This window comes from Pinus tabuliformis, chromosome 4_2 (assembly GCF_031772625.1).
Source record: "Pinus tabuliformis cultivar Carrire ecotype Pingquan chromosome 4_2, CPIR1, whole genome shotgun sequence".
Taxonomy (NCBI): domain Eukaryota; kingdom Viridiplantae; phylum Streptophyta; class Pinopsida; order Pinales; family Pinaceae; genus Pinus; species Pinus tabuliformis.
In genome coordinates, this window is record NC_142304.1 from 968712536 (window position 1) to 968731244 (window position 18709).

Genomic DNA, 18709 nt, shown 5'->3' on the forward strand with positions numbered 1-18709 from the left:
CACCTCCACTAAAATCATTAGCTTCGTTCCGTGTCACTGATGTGGGATTCATTAAGGCCCTCCTTTGACGGATCGCTTCTTGTTGACTTCAGCTCATTATCCAAGAAGTTGATCTAGGAACAACCCCCCCTGTACTTTGAATCTTGCATGCCTCAATGGCAAGTTTCTCACTTCCAGCGACAGGTATACATCAATGACCTTCGACCAGAAGATTTTGCATGGTGTTCGACGCCAAGTCCTTTATTCACACCACGTGAATTGTACTGCAGTACCTTGAGGGTCATTATCATTATTGGTGATTCCTCTTGCGCTTGTTAACGGTTTACATTATTGACCGGTAATCAAGCGATGTCTTTCCTTGTTCGACTTCAGCGCAATTCTCACATGGATCAACTTGTACTTAGAGTGAAGATCGAACGAGTTTGAAGACCCCAGATCTAGTTTCATCCATCCAGGCTGCGATATATATTCAGGAAATATAAAGACATTTGATATGTACATCATTGCAGCAGATGATCATCCTATTCAAAGGATGATAATTTCAGCAGAGAATTATCAGTCTACCATCAGACGATCGTCTGTTCTATGTACCAAAATGAATTTATAAAGCTGAGCATGGGAATGCCCGCCTCAGCTAGATCATGAAAGCAGAATGGAAAATAATGTATTGTATTGTATTTTATTACAGGTCACCTCTCAGCGATTGAATGAACTTCGGATCCTCTTGATAAAGCATTTCACCCGATAAACGACCTCATACTTTAGGGGGCAACTGTTATAGACATTTTTGTGCCTTACAGCATGAAGCATGAAATGTCGATAATCTGAGGGATCCAAAGTCCCTAAACTTGTTGTTCCTACCCCTAGAGGAACAAGGTCAGCAAACCACAGCACTAAATATCAGTTCTCCACCTGAAAACACTCAAAAACAAGCTAATTCTGGATCATGTCAACTGCTCCACTGAGCATCTGCGCTGAATGTCAAAAGCAATGAAGGCTATCTGTGCTGGGCGAGTTTGGCCAAGTGGCACAGTCATTCCTCAAGGTGTCAAATGCCCAGGAAGCTTCCAAAATGACACTTGGATCAGGGAATTCGCCTTGTGATGAGTAAGAGGATCTAGATCTCCAAGTGGAAGCAAGAAACTCCAAGTGGACTCAAGAACTGAAGAATAACTGAAGTGGGAGAGGACACTAGTCAGCTCCATGCCAAGCTCAAGCTGACTCATCCTTTCTCCAAAACTCCTATATATAGAGCTCTCTCATGAGGTCTAGGGGGGCTGGAATCTTGTGAATGTAAGGAAGTGCTGTTGGTTTGAGTATAGAATTATTGGGTGATTTGCTTGAAGGAGGTGAAGAGGAGATTTCTTTCTGCTGGGAGGTGTTGCTAGATTGGGCCTCTTATGGTTGTAACACTCTCATAACTTTACTTCTTCCATTAATAAAGCATTTGAGGTTCTTCTATATGCATGTGTCTCAATGGTGTATTGCTATACTTGTGTATTTGATTTATTCTAATCGTTGAATCAGATATGAATGTATGTTGCTTGTAGTTTCCCTCTCTTGCCCTTTTGCAGGATCTTTGTGTAGTTGGGTTAGTGAAAGAGCAAGGAGCTAGGAGCAAGCAGCAAAGAGAGAAGATTGGATCAATCATTAGCGGAAGACAACGATTAGTGGACCTCTTTCTCCTCTCTATTACATCTCATAAAGAAGTAATCTTGAATAGATTTGCATTCGGTTGTTGCTGAGGTACTATCACCCTTAGAGTGGGATAGGGTCATTCCGTATTGGATACTTTTCCCAACAACACTTGTTCAAACAATTGACATCCTACACGAATTTTAAGGTTGATTTCCACATTGTGTCAATTATACCGTGAAAGGACCAAATGCACACATGGCATCTTTTGCCATATTTGGTATCTGAGACGGATGTGAAAGAGGTTGTGGGGTATTGGCGAGCAGAGTGGCGAATCTATGACACTGGATGTGGGAACAAGAAAAGGTGCCTATAGCTATTTTGTGCAGAAGCCAAAGGATACAGCTCAGAAGGCTACGCGTGCCTTGGCTGAGCAGAAGAAGAAGGAAGGTGCTAAGGCATATGCGAAGAAGGAATGAATGGAGAAAGAGCATGCTACAAAAGAGTAGGCTAAAAAGGAACAACATGATATAGAGGAAGGCATCAAATTAGCTTCGCATCACACTGACGAGCAAGAGCTATCAGAGCAGGGAGGAGGCAGTGGTGAGGGGGAGAGCACTCCTTTCATCTTGAAGAGACACAGGCAGGAGCAGACAGGTGGACAATAGAAAAAGAATAAGTCTAATAAGTAGACACATATCGACCCCATGGTGCTGAAAGAAGGTGATCTTGATGGGATTAGAGACAAGGTGAGGGACAAAACAACTAAATTTTTGCAGCAGTTTGAGCAAAAATATATCAAAATGTTGGGGAGTGTCCAAATGGATCTGCATGAGCTGCAAATCTAGGCTAACAAGATTTGGGCAGCCATTGAGAAAGCGAGTGGAGCACAAGCGAGCCTGACATAGGGAAATAGCACAATGGTGGAGCTAGAACGGACTCTGGACCTCAGAGTCATACCATTACCAGAAGGGTTAGTCTATGTAGAATCAGATGAGGATCGCAGTGTCATCAATACAGTGAAGGATATGGGGCTGAATTTGGCCGTGCTACCATTCCAGACCCTCCATGTGCTGCATTAGGGGGTGTCAGATGAGTTGAGGATCAGAGAACACCATGCCCTCACCATCATCAGTGAATTTAATGTCAATAATGAACAGTTGTTTGCATAGAAAACCTAGGCGTTGAAGGAAAAGGAGGAATTGCAGACAAGACGTTAGAGCCTAGAAACAATAATCGAGCAGATTTTGAAGTTAGTACCTAAACTGAACATACCAGAGGATGCAAAGACCTCAACAACAGTAAGGAAATTGGTTGTTGTAGTACATGCATCAAAGGAGGAAGTCAGCAAGGTTACCTTTGATTTGTAGATGAATATTGCAGAGCTGCAATTGAATTTACTTCCCACAACTCCGCTAGAGGTATGGGAGAAACGCATAGCAGCCATCAAGGAGAACATGAGCACCTTGCATGCTACAGTGAATGACTACGTGATGATGTTTGATGTAGTAATGGAATTATGGACAAATCTACAGGAGGACCCGAACATGCATAAGATGAACACCAATGTATGAGAGATGCAATAGAAGTATGATGAGGTCCGAGCAACTACCTGGACTTTGGCGGTAGTGCAATGCCTCACGAAATTACAAGAGGCAAAGCAAATATAAGCACAAGTGGAAGAATTGCAGCAGAAAGAGGCACTACTAAAGACCAAATTACAGTTGTGGATAGAGGAAGCTTGTAATATTACTCTGTCATTAGAGGAAAAGATAATGGTACTACAACAGATGTAGAGGACAATGCACTTAGCAGTGGAGGGCCCAACAATAGAAAAAGTGGTTGAAGAGATATAGCAGGCAGCAATGCAGAGCGCTGCTGAAGTTGCAGTATTGTAGGTTGAGCTAGGTGGTCTTCACAGCAAGATCGAGGCACCAACTGAGTGACTCAAGGGTGAGTCATGATCTTTGTGTTGGGGACCTATTGGGATAGGGTCCCTAGGGTCATTTTTGGGGTTAGTTAATGCAATTTTTTTATATGATTTTGTAAAAGAAGTAAAGTCTCCATGATATGTGGTTACGGAGTGCGCAGATAGATAGGTGTCAAATGGATCTTAGCCCCTTGTTTGGATAGATAGTTAAGTTGGTTTTGAGACTCACCCATGGTCCATGGACCATGGTATTGTATTAAAAAGTCTATATATTCGAGTCATATCAAGTTAGAAGAAGATAGCAGATAACAAAGAATAAAGATAGGAAGTGTTTGGGCAAGTGCTAAGGCAAGAAGTCTTTGCTTCGTGTACTTAGGCAAGAAGGGGAAGGCTCCTACAGCTGAGTGCACAGGAGGCCGTGGTAAGTTCACAATTGTGTGTGCAGACCCCTGCATCTAAGTGTGCAGGGTAGAAGAGTTTGTACTCTAAATATTGACTATCAATAAAGACTAATTTTGAAGAATTACTGTGCATTTATGTTGAATCTATTTACGCTATGTTTTGTCTCTTAATGATATGTTTTTATGAAATAATGAATGAATGTTGCGCGAAATCACTGGATTTGTCTTATTTATGCATGATATTAGTATTTATCTATTTTCATGAAGATAAAAGTTATTTTTGTTATGTGTTCTGATGAATTAAGTAGATCTGTGTGAACTCAAATCTAGGGTTTTTTATTAATGCATGAAAGTAAATAAAACATTTGGTTAAGCTCTGCAAAGATAGATCGTATAACTTCACAAAGGACTAGAAGCCATTTTAACTTAGTTACAATGACGATCCCTAGAAGAATATCGTTCTGCAAGAAGGAAGATTTGAACTATCATAGCCTAAGAACCATTTATCACATGTCCCTAGATGCAGAAACCTAGTTCTAGCATCCCCCAATATTGCGTTGAGTGAGACTGTAGCTTGTGCTATGCAGGTTGTTTCCGAAAGGGTCAGCTGTTAGGGTTTTTATAGTTGGTGTGAACAACTCTGAACTTGGGTTAGGGCCCCTTAAGCTAACAATGCAGATCTTTCCACATGCAAGGATTGAATTTTTTGTCAGAACATCATTGACCAAACGGATAACCAAGATGGAGAAGAAGGTCTGAGAGTTACCCAAACATTATAGTGTCATAAAGTCATTTTCTATTCGACACATTGTCTTTTGATCCAAAATCAAGATCGTTCATGTGAAGTCTTATTTAACAAAAAATGAAAAAAAATATAAGACATAACAAGAAAAAAATCTTAAAGGACAAGTCAAAAGGAGGCTAGACTGAAAATAGATTGCGAGATAAACATAAAAAAACACAAAACAAACTATAGAAAATGAGTGCAGGATGAATGTGCAGGTAAACTAATATGCAACTAGACCTACTCCTAAACTAATCGGATAGAATGTTGGGGTCATGTATAATGAAATTTCCAATGTAGCCAATGCAATTGCTCCCAACCTACATACACAAAGATACAATCAATAAAAAATGATATAAAGTAATGTGAAAAAAAGGATAAGAGATTAATTAATTTGCACAATGAATAGAAGGTCTTTCATCTCAACAGAAAGATGTATCATATCCACTAATTCTATCCAACTTGTGATCTTACCTTTTCAATGAAAATTACAAACAGACAAACCTGAAAAGTTTCTTGTGAATTTACCTTCATATGTTCCATCCTTCTTAGAAAGCATGAGAAAATATTGAAACTTGTTATTTTTGATAGAGCTTGCCAAGTAGGATTACACCAACCATTTAACGATTGGATCAAAAAAATTGAAATAGTCCTCTTGAGAACCATGAAATATTTGAAAAGATGAATCTTCAATTAGAAGCATAAGGTTAGGATGAGAATCCTTTGATGGAAAATGGATTTGACAATATTCATTTGGCACGTAACGACAGTGAGGAATTGATATAACCATTAGTGAAGGTTGAAGTGCCTTGACTACTTGGTTGGTATCTAGATATTGAGATGATAAAACATACAGATCAAAGGAATTAAAACAACTATCATTAGATGTTTCGACGGTAAAATGGTAAGTTGAATGATACTCATTAGAGACATAATCATGATCAGATGTGTTGATTAAAGCATCAGATTCCCAGTTTTTGATTAACAAGGATAAATCAATCTGAAAAAATTTGTGAATGCTCTCACCAATAGAACCAACTTCTTGACATGTCGAATGTGAAAAAATATCTTCCTATAACTGGTGAAGAATTGTAAAAGCATCGTAATCATCAAATGAATTGAAAAGGAATGCTAGCATAGAAAATATATGAAACCAGTGAGGATGTAATGGATGAAAAAGAGGAACTCGATTCAGCAGATAACTCAAGCAATTTCTAATACTCAAGAGGATTGCTGGTGTCATGAAGACATTCACAAGAGAGGCTAGGAGCTTATTATCCACCACAACACTTAACATATATGAATTCTTCGACCAAAAGTAATCTACAAGTTTGTCAACATCTCAATTCCACACATTCGAAAAAGGTATAGACTCCAAAACCGGATTCAATACAAGATATTTTCATGGGAATGAATTCCCCACAGTAGTATGATCAGAAACTTGATCTTGAGAAATAGGAAAATTGTTACAAGAAATCCCAAATTCCATCAAGAACAAGTTTGCATCTAGTGAAACATTATGAATGAAATAATTATGCGAGAAAACCTAGATTTGACATGTTTTAGGAATTTTACCAGGATCATGAGAACCTGACATAACCATCTATAAGAGTTGAAGTGCCTCGACTTCCTAACAAGTTCTGAAATTTTGAAAATATAGATAACAACATTCTGCAAATTGAGTTAGATCACAGATTTCATGTGGACAATTACCATAGGTTAAGTTAACAGGATGACAACTACCTGGATGAAAACTATCTACATCATTGGTTTGATCAGATTCTTGAAACATATTACTCAAGTCATAATAGTTTTATGATCACAAGTATAAGAATGTATGCATCGAAAAATCTCATGATCACACTGATTCAAAGAGTTTCCCCCATACAAAGCAAGAGATGATAAGGGATGGAATAGATTCTCTATAATTTCATTGTTTTCTTCTTCATCATGGATAACCCTGATACCTTGTGTCAATTGAGAAGTTAACTTATCAGATGAAGAACTTGAAGAGCATGGAGCATCTTCATTGTGAGTTGATGCATTACAAAGGGTAGAACACAAGGGATAGGGAGGTGAAGAGGAAGAAGTGTTCATAAGAAAATATTCTTTGACTAAAATGGATTTGAGATCTAAATATTTCAAAACAAAATCTTCTTGAGAAATAGAAAGATTAGTGGATGCACTTGGGCATTCGTCATCATATATGTCAAAGAAGTCATCCTCATAGGAATGATTGTTTCCCAAGACTTGAGATTGATTAGGAAAATTGATCGCATTTGATTGAATACCAAGATTACCAGATTCAATATCAGCCAAGAATGAGGAAACACCATCTTCACACAGAGGATTTTGAAAAAGTAGAAGAGAGATTGAAAGAATCTTCACCTTCCTGCTTCTCTACCTGCAAAATGTGACTTCCCTACACCCGATCACTTTTTGGATCTGGTATAAGTTGATCAAGATAATGATGGGGTAGGGGGTCATGAGAAAGAGATGGTAGAGGATGATAGGAATGTAAATCGTATTCAAGGCTAGAGTATGAGTGTTAATACCATATTAAGGAATGGAGAAATTATTCTTCAGGATAGGCTTCAAGAAACATTACGGGATTTCCTTCAAGGGATCTAAGTTATTAAAAGCGAAAGGAGGATGAGAAGAAGGATTATGAATTTAATTTGTAGGTTTCCTAACTTTATTATCATCATGAAGAGGCACTCTCATCAAAATTGGTTATGTACTGAACACATCGACTATATATGATTGGGTTATACAAAGTTGGTCTGGAAAGGATAGGAAAAACCGTTGGGTTTGAAGTCTTTTTTACAACAAGTTACTTCTTATAGGCTATATTAACAAAATACGTAGGCAAGGCAATAAAAAATTTCTTAGACAATTCATCTTTCAGCTATGATAGAAGCAAATAGAAATAATATCGAAAAAAAAAATAAACTGGTGAATTCTTTGAAAGATATTCAATTCAAAAACATATAAACAATTTGGCAATTCTAAATCTGAGATGATAAACATAATTCAAATTTAATCACTCAATTCCAAATGTAGAAGACTTATGGATCAAATTATTAAATAAAATAAATAACATGCACTAGATAAAAAAAGGAAACCCACCCAAGAATATATGTAAATATGAAAAAGTAACACTGATAAAAACAATTTATATTAATGACAAATTCTACACACTATACCAAGGTTCTGTAAGAATTTTCTAACCCTTTTTCATTCAACAACACTTGTCTTTATAGAAAAGTATACAACTTACAACATGTTTCTAGCATATTATTAATTACAAAATTCTAAAAATAACAATGTATATGTAAATACATGCACATAAAACATCTTTCCAAGCCTATCTATATCTAAATCATAACAACATGCTACAACTATGGATAGAAAACAGGGTCAAAATGGTGACTAATAATATTCCTCATTTGTTGGAACTCATGCTTTTTCATCCCTCCAAAAATATCTTTTGTTGAACAACTCCTCTTTTCGAGCTTCCTCATCTGATAGCGCTGAAAATCTCGTTGTTATACCTTTCAAGTCAAAAGATAACAATATCGCTAGCGGGCTAGATATAAGTGCTTTTATGGAACTGATTGTCAAAAATGCGTTGACAATGGAAATGTTAGCTCTCCTTCACCTTTACCATTGAAAATGATTGATAGATGTGTTATTCTCCTATATAATCAAAATTTCATTTTGAGAGTGGGAAATCAAAATTGTATGATAAAAAATAAACTAGATACGTGTGCTAGTTAACTCCAACAAGATGTCAAAACTTTTCACCCTATGTTTCTTACTCCTCTGAACCTCGATAGTAATCCTTTTCTTTGAGTCATTGGTTTTCTTTGGTCTCTTGGACCTTGTATTCTTCTCTTGGTTTATGATCAGGTCCTTCTGAGGAGTTTTATCTACATCTATGACCTCATTTTCTATCTCAAGATTATGTTTCAACTTTATGTTTAGTCTTAGCTTGTTCCATGGCCTGGTGTGGGGTCTTTTTCCACCTTTAAACATCTCTGCCAAGGTGGGTTCCTTCTCTACTAGTGTCTTCTTAGCTTTGGGCTCAATCATTTTTCCCTTAGCTTTCTCTATTTGCTCGCTAACTTCTTTTTCTGCAGGTATAGGGACAATGGGAGGAGAAGCAACCTTTGATTTTCATAACCTATCACTTCTCCTTATATAAAATTTGGATAAGTTAGGAACCAAAGAGGGAATTGTTTCTACCTTTTGATGGCTCTTTATCTGTATAGATGAGGTTACCTGAGATGAGGTCCCCTATTCAAGATTTTGTGGTTTCTTAACTTTCTTTTTACTACCCTTCTTCCTACCCCTTTTCAGTTTTGCAAGATGAAGTTCAAACCCTCCCCAAAAAAAAAGTGTTCCCACGTCCTTCCAATTTTTCTTAATTGGCTTTTAATTAATAGTTTTATTAGATCCTTATGATATATGAAGTGGGAGTATGCATTTGTTCTTTCTCTAACTCCATAAGACATATGTTTTAGGATTTCCAACATAAATAAGGGGTATTGATTTTGAATTGACCTGCTATGTGATCCAAAAATCAGAAGTGATAAATATTAACTCGATTGTAGCGTCCTTCACATGTAAAATATGGTTGGGTGATCCATAGGAGATAAATCCATTCTTCCTTTAAACAGAACCTCTACACCCCTGAACACCAATTCACTTCTTTAAATTCATATTTCAGAAAAAAGAGTACATCAACACCCACTAAAACATTACTTATGAATTCTCTCTCTCCATCTATAGGAAAAACTATGACTTCAGTTATCATCTCCTTTGTCACCTAAAATTTAATTCCTCCAACCATCACTTATTTACCATCGAAGCCTTCAACAAATACTCTAGCAAATTCGTCATGGTAACCTGCACAACAATTGAAAATTACCTCCCATCCTGCTTCCCAAAAATTTTGTTGGAATTTAGGACAAATTTTGAGTAGGTCAGGTGCTTTAGGCTTGCTCCTATTCAATTTTCCACTCCTTCCAATGTTTCTTACCGCCAAGAAAAACACAGGAAATAGGATTGTGATTCAATCCTTGGTCTCTCAGGAACATTTAACAACCCTTTCTCATTTAGCATAACAAAACAACACCTCAATCATGGGTTATATAGGTATTACTAAATGGGGTAACGTATTCCAAAACATGTCAAGTTGCTCATCATTATAACGAACTGAAAACTAATTTGAAAAAATCTTAACATGCGATTATAATTTTTTAAACCCACATTACCTCTCGGTGGTGGAATTCAGCAATACATCACGTGATCTCACCATATGACTCACCAAAGTGTGTTTGATCCATTATTTCTCCTTTGTTGACGTGGATTATGTTAGCACAATATAAGACAAAAATTTAAACTTCTCCCTTTGGTGTCCATACCCTAGATGTCAGTGCAATTTTAAATTTTCAAAACTACAATAATGTTGACACTCTCATTGTCAGCGCTTTAACCCTATTTATTACAAATTTGTGCTAACACTCTCATTGCCAATGCCTTAAAAAATTATAGAATAAAAACTATGATAATAGATGGCTCCACAAGGATGTTGTCAATCATGGATGGCAGAAAAAACCCATAGACCATAAGCTTGATCCAAACTCAACAACTGCAACTTGCAACATGCACTTATTCTGTAACTGAAAACCAAAATGGAAATTCACATGACTACTGAAAATAAATGCTTTTACAACAAGCTTATTGCACTGCCATCCTACACTAAACTTTTGAAATAACTGCTCAATCAAATGATACAAAAATGTCGATGCAACCAATCTAGTAGATGCTCAAATACCATGAATTTTTTTATTGTGATTCAACAAAATCCAAACTGGATAGTACAGTGGCAAAGGCAACTCATAATGCAATTTGTCTCCACAAGGAAAAAATGGCTGAAAATTCAAACTGAAAAAACCCTCCATGTAGTCGACTACGGGATCATAAAAATGATGATCTATCTAATGACACTCAAGGTATTGAATGACTAGATAAGCATGGTTTAATTTATTAGATCTATTCACTATGTCAAACCATGACTTCCACTATTCACTATTCACTATGTCAAACCATGTCAAACTCATTCCAAAAAAAAAACATCCTCAATCTCAATATCAAAGGTTAGAACCACCTCCTTTTGTTTTGGATGAATAATGATTTCAAAGGATTGATTCTGATAATGGGAATTACGGGACTGTATTTGAGCCTCTAAAACCTCAATATATTTCACAATATTTTCAGCAAATGTTTCTAAAAATTTGATCTTAGCCTCTAAGCAGCATTTGCGTGACTTTAAATAAATAGATAAAAACCTTGAAAAAGTTGCATCAATATGATCATCATCAAAATTGTCCCAATATTCCATAAAAACTTCAATAGAAGTAGGATTTTTAACATACCATGTCATCTTGATTGACTAGGAAACTCGATTTGTAATTCAAGCTCTGAATTTTTTGGACAGTGGAGCTGCCATGAAAGTTGTGACTTTTGGAATCTAACAATGGAGTCGCTAGGTGAATGGTGCACAACCACTTTGTGTTTGACCTCTATTCACCATCAGAAGTCAAATATGATCATTGTCATTCTTCCAGGATATTTTCTTGAAGCTTTTGCCTCCCTGGAAATGACGCCAGAATGTTATCACTTAGAGAAAGCCCTAGCTATGGGAAAAACTCTAATGTAACCTCTAATCAATATTTTGAATCAAAAGCTAGCCCTTTCAATTCAAAGGGGGGCCCTTTCTCTAACTAAGTCAAATTTGACTTGTTATGTACTCAGCACATCAAATAGGTCTAATTGGATTATACAAAATTGGTTTGGAAAGGACAGGAAAAACCATTGGGCATGGAGTCTTTTTTACAACAATTTACTGCTTACGGGCTATATGAATAGAATACAGAGGCAAGGTAGCAAAAGATTTCTTAGACAATTCATCATTCAGCTATGATAGAAGCAGATAGAATTAAATGTCAAAAATAAAGCAATTGGATAATTATGTGAAAGATATTCATGTTGAAAACATATTAATAATTTGGAAATTATAAATTTGAGATGATAAACATAATTCATATTTAATCACTCAATTCTAAAAGTAGAAGACTTGTGGATCAGATTGCGAAATAAAATAAATAGAATGCACTAGAAAGCAGATAGAGAACTATTGATGCCTCAAAAATCATTGCATCAACATCAAGGAAAACCACCGGTCCAGGCCTTAAAGGCAGCGCCTTTTCCGTTTGGTGTGGTGGCTCCGACTGGATATAATGGGACCAGTTTCCCAATGATTTGTAAACAGGATGGATAAGTGGTTGATTTTATACTATCTAATGATAATGGATGGATGTTTCATTCAAAAGTGCAAAATAATAAACAACTAATCTATACTAGGAAATTTCCACTTTAGTGTAACTTTTGATGATCTTTCTTTATAAATAGGCATATAGATGACTCTATTCACAAACAAAGACATTCAAAAGTTACACTAAAGTTGAAATTTTCCAGGATAGATTAGTTGTTTATTATTTTTCACTTTTGAATGAAACATCCATCCATTATCATTAGATAGTAGAAAATCAACCACTTATCCATCCTATTTACAAATCATTGGGAAACTGGTCCCATTATATCCAGTTGGAGCCACCACACCAAATGAAAAAGGAGTTGCCTTTAGGGTCCGGACTGGGTGGTTTTCCCCGATGTTGATGCAGCGATTTTCGAGGCATCAAAATTTTTGGCGCTAGAAGGAGGGCATGAACTGTGAATGGCGAGTGAACCCAAACCTACAACCCATTCTGAGAGTAAATCTCCCTCCAGCTCACCTCCGACCTCTCCTTTTCATACTAAAACTCCAGTCTTCAAATGAGAAGAAGAGGAGTCAACTACCACTGCTCAACCCCAACATTCCCCAGAACAATTAACTCCTAAGTCTCCTGAAGTTCAATCTCTTATCCAAAAACTTCAAGGCTTTTCGATATCACCACAGAAATCTGAGGTATCTCAAGGCAGTGAGACTTTGCAATTCATTCCACCTCACCAGACTTCAGAGTGGGAAGCTTGGTATTGAACCTCCTGAGTTCCCTTTACCTAAAAAGAAAAGGGCAAGAAAGACAACTGAAGGATCTGATAGTGAGACTATCTCATCATCATCCATTTCATCTTCTCCAGTGCGAAGTTAGCCATCCACTCCTCCATTACACATTGTTGTTCAATAGGGATCAGGAACTTCAACATCCCAACCTCCTCAAACCTCAATATCATCTCCTTCCCAAACATCTGGAATTTCATCAACAATATCATCTAGTATTGGTTCTACAATGGCTCAAAATCCATGGAATAATCCTGGTGCAGTCACAATGCCTGCACCATTACATCCATTTCCAGCACACCCTGAAAAGTGGTTGCCAAAATTTAATCCAGATGCAAGAATACAAGCCGATGAGCATATTAACAACTTCATGTTGGCAGTTAACTTAAAAGGAGTGACAGAAGAAGATGTTGTTGTTAGGCTTTTCCCTTATACTTTACAAGGATCAGCTGGGTCTTGGTATTTTTCCTTGCCCTCTAGAGCCATTACAAGTTGGAAAATTTTTCAAGAACAGTTTCTGACTAAGTATGGTGATGATAGATCTCTAGCAACGTTAATCAATGATCTCTCGAATCTTAGGATAGAATCCAAAGAACCTATAAAGGAGTTCAATTCGCGGTTTAATAAACTCTTGAATAAGATTCCAACTGCCTCTAAACCGAGTGAGCAAATCAGAAGCGAATGGCATATAATAGCCTTACCTTCAAATATAGCTATTTTTGTAGATAGAGCTGCAAAACCAACCTTAGCTAAAAACATGAAAAGGGCGCTTGCGGTAGAGAAACGCATTACTGCTTTAGAAACAAAGGCGGCTCTTGAAGGCAGAAAATCCAAAAAAGTTTCTTTCAAAGATGATTCAAAGAAGAAAACCCCTAAAGACCCATATGATATGGAGGGTCTCCAAAAAGTTCTCAAGAATATGTCAAACGAAATGGTAGAAATCAAAAAACAAGTAGCTGAGACTTCAACAAAAAGGCCATTCAGGAATTTTAAGAAACCTGAATCAAAACCACCAAATGCCATATCCAATGCAGACTCTGATCCCGAAGAGGAAGAAGAAGAAGAAACAGTCTTGTCATCCGAAGAACCTGAAGAAGAGGAGACTATAGAATGTCATGGGATGTGGGACTTTATTTTGCCTAATTCCAATACAGAAAATGAACAGGAAGCTTTCCCTATAACTACTAGGAGTAAAGGTACTCCTGAACCTATTCAAATAACTCCAAAGTAAAGGAATGCATGAACTACTACTACCAAAGAAAAGGTTCCCACAAAGAAATCTACAGCAATATCATCCCAAAATCAGCCATCAACTTCAAATCCACCTTCAACATCTAATACATTAGTAGTTACAGAGTCTATAAACTACAATATTATTGAAGACATGAAGAAAACAAAGGAAAATATCACTATGTTTGATCTTAGTAAACTCAAACACCAACAAAAACTCCTTCTTGAGGAGTTAAATGTTGTACCTTCTTCTCCTCTTACCAATGTTGTATTGTCTAAAGCTGCTAATGAGCCAAGTAAACCACCTCCTGGTATATTAGAAGCTACTGATGTTGTTTTAATTGTAGATAGATCCAATTCCCATACTCCTCCTTTTCTCTTAACTAACGAGATCTATAATAGAAATCTACACAACTATTTGATTGACTCAGGGGCTTCCTCTAATATAATGCCAGCTTTAGTTTGTTCTAAATTAAACATTGAACCCCAAAAGTCTGCAATTCATATTGTACAATTGGATAGAACTAAGGTCCAGGTTTTAGTAGAAATCAACTCAGTAAATATTAGGTTATCAGCTGATCCAAGAGTGGTTCAGAGAATTGATATTTTAATCGTTGATATACCTAAATTCTATGGTTTGACTTTGAGTAGAGACTGGTCTGAGAAACTCCATGGTTATATTTTCACCGATTGGTCCCATATGTGGCTACATTATAAAGGAAAGCCAAATCAGATCAAGATTGATTGAGAGAAACACATGACCCATATTGTTATTGAATTCGAACAAGAAAATCAAACAATAGCATTCAATAACAATATTTTGGGGAATTACTCATTTGAATCATTCTTTGGCAATTTCACCGCTCAACCATCACCTTTCTTAGTTAATAATTTCACATCTAATATAAAAAAAAATTCACAAACAAATATATCAAGATGTGTTAATGTTGCTGAGGAAACTGTAAATAAAATTGTAGATGAATCTTTGTTTTGGTTATTATATTTTGATGGGTTTGAGTCTAGTGAAGGTGCAGGAGCAGGATGCATTTTAGTTAGTCCTGAGGGAGAAAATACCATGTTATCATGTAGGTTGGAATTTGAATGCACAAACAATACAGCTGAATATGAGGCCTTAATTAAAGGACTCTACAAAGAAATTGGTCTTAAAGTTCAATATTTGAAAGTGTTCGGTGATTCAAAAATTGTTATAAAACAAGTTAGAAATACAATTCATTGCCTTTCTAGTCACCTTAACCACTATCAATCTTTGGTGCAGGACCTTATATCTCAATTTTTAGCATTCAATATTTCTCCCATCCCTAGGTCCCAGAATGCAGCAGCAGATTTACTAGCTAATGTTGCTTCCAAGCTCCTTCCATCTGAAGATTATAGCCCAGACAGATTCTCAGTAGAGTTAATTTTTAGACCATCAATTCCTGATAATGTCACTAATTGGCGAGTGTTCAATCACGATGAAGACATTTTAAATTTCTTAACTTCTGACAAGACCTATGATGATCAAATTATTGATGAAAGTGATCATGACCTTCAAATGAAGGAAAAGCAAGAAGAAAACTCAATACCTAAACCAGTGGTCAAGCTTGAAGATCTTTATGACATCAAAGACATGTTTAAACAGGTGACTAATTCAAAACTCCAGAGTTCTACTTTGAGATTTGAATTGATAAACCTAGGTACTGAGGATAATCCTCAAAACATCAATTTGGGATTAGGACTTTCTTCAGAAGAAAGAATTGCATTCATTAGATTATTGTGTAAGTATAAAAATGTTTTCGCTTGGAAATATGACGATTTGAAAACATACGATACATCAATCATTCATCATACTATTCCAATGCTTTCTGAACAAAAACCAGTACAACAGAAGTTAAGGAAGATTCATCCTAACTTAGAGAGTCAAATAAAAGCTGAATTAAACAAACTCTTGAAAGCTAAGATAATTTTTCTTGTTAGACATTCAAACTGGGTGTCCAATATGGTGCCAGTAAGGAAGAAAAATGGCGATATCAGAATTTGTATCGATTTCAGAAATCTTAACAAAGCAAGCCAAAAGGATAACTTCCCTTTACCTACCATGGAGCAGACACTCCATTCAGTAGCTGGTTCTGAGTTAATGTCCTTTTTAGATGGTTTTTCAGGGTATAACCAAATTTTGGTCCATCCTGATGACAGACTTAAGACTACCTTTAGAACCAAGTGGGGAACTTATGCCTACCAAAAAATGCCTTTTGGACTTATCAATGCTGGAGCTACATTCCAAAGAGCAATGGACATAGCATTCAAAGGATTGATCAATAAATCAGTAGTTGTCTATTTAGATGATATTACTGTATTTTCCAAGAAAAGATCAAATCATTTACATGATTTAAAACAAATATTTGAACATTGCAAAAGATATGGTATCTCACTCAATCCAAAGAAGTCCTTTTTTGCTCTTAATCAAGGAAAGCTCTTGGGCTTCATTGTTTCAAAAGATGGTATTTATATTGATCTAGATATAATCAAAGAGATTTTTGATATTCCATTCCCTCATAATAAAAAATCCATGCAGTCATTTTTAGGTCAAATTAACTTTGTAAAAATATTTGTCCCAGATTTTTCCCAGATTGTTTTGCCATTACAAACTATGATCAAGAAAAATTCGGTGTTTAAATGGGGGCCTGCAGAGAAAGAGGCATTTGATTCCATCAAACAATCGATCATAATTGCCCCTGCTTTAAGCACTCCTAATTTTTCAAATCATTTCATGCTATATACTCTTGCCTCTGATTCATCTTATGCAGCATGCTGACACAAATTAACAATCAAAACTTGGAAGCACCAATCTCATTTTATAGCTCAAACCTTAAAAGTGTTGAACTTAATTAATCGGAAGTTGAAAAACAAGCGTTTTCTGTGTACAAAGCCATTAAACACTACAGACCCTTTCTCTTAAAAGCTCATACAAAAGTTATAGTCCATTTTTCAGCAGTAAGACAATTACTAGTTCAAAGGGAATTAGGGGAAAAGAGAGCAAATTGGGTCACAACATTACAAGAATATGACTTGCAAATCAAACCAGCAAATATTGTCAAAGGCCAAGGTTTTTGCAGGTTGTTAGCAGGAGCATCCAATATTTAGGAACCTGAACGTACAAAAGATACTGAAGAAATCAATCAGATAAGTATCACTAATCCTAAATCTCAATATACAGATTTGATTTTATATTTGAAAAATGGATATGCTCCTTCTAATCTTTCCTATAAAAACAAACATGCCATAAGATTGAAAGCGAAAAACTTCATAATTGTAGATGATGTATTATTTAGACGAAATTATGATTCAATCTTATTAAGATGCTTAGAAAAACCTGAAGCGCAAAAGGTTTTGCAGGAGCTACATGACGGACCAGCAGGAGGACATTTTGGAGCTGATACAACAGCTCACAAAATCATTCATGTTGGATATTATTGGCCCACCCTATTCAGAGATACTCATGAATATGTAAGGAAATGCCAAAGTTGTCAAACCACCAGTGGAAGACAAAGGAAGCCAGCTTTCCCTTTGCAACCAGTTAACATTGAACAACCTTTTGAACAATGGGGATTGGACATCATTGGGGAAATCACTCCACATTCATCCAAATAGCATAGGTATATCCTTATAGCTACCGATTACTTTACTAAGTGGGTTGAAGCAATTCCTTTGAAGACAACAAACTCTGAAGCAATCATTGAATTCATAGATCAGTTCATTATTACCAGGTTTGGTGTCCCAAACGCTCTTATTTTTTATAATGCATCTTATTTCTCTGGAAATTCTATATTTGAGTTTTCTATCAAAAGGGGATTTAAATTGAAGTATTCTGCAAACTACTACCCTCAAGGTAATGGTTTAGCAAAATCCACCAATAAAAATCTTATCAAAATCATTAAGAGAACTATTGAGCAGAATCATAAAAACTGGCATAAATCTTTGATATTTGCACTATGGGCTGACCGAATAACACAGAAGGCCTCCATAGGCACTTCTCCATTTAATCTAGTGTATGGAAAGGAAGCTGTCATACCAGCAAATCTAGTACTTCCATCACTAGCTTTAGTGCAGTTTATTGAAGAAAGTCCCTCATCTTCTATTCAACTAAGACATGATCAAATCTTGAAACTAGAAGAAGAAAGGGAAAAGGCCCGAGTTATACATGCAAAGCACTAGCAGATTATTAAGTCATCTTTTGATACAACTTCATCCGACCCTAAACATTTACAAGTTGGTGATCTAGTTTTGAAGTGGGACAAAGCCCATGAGGATAAAGGAAAACATACTAAGTTTTATAAAAGTGGCTTGGACCATTCCAAATCAGCGAGAAGATAGGCCCTTCTACATTCATATTGCAAGATCTATCAGGAAATAGAGATTTTCTTCCTGTTAACGACCTTATCTTGAAAAAATTCTTCAATTGAGGAGGTAACCCCTTCTCCTTTTGTAAATATTCAATTTTCAGCAAGAATTTGTGTGCATAACTTATTTTGTTTAGAATCTTAGGAAAATAAAGTTGTAAAAATCCTCCCATTTGTCTTTGCTATATTGAAAAAGTCACTCAA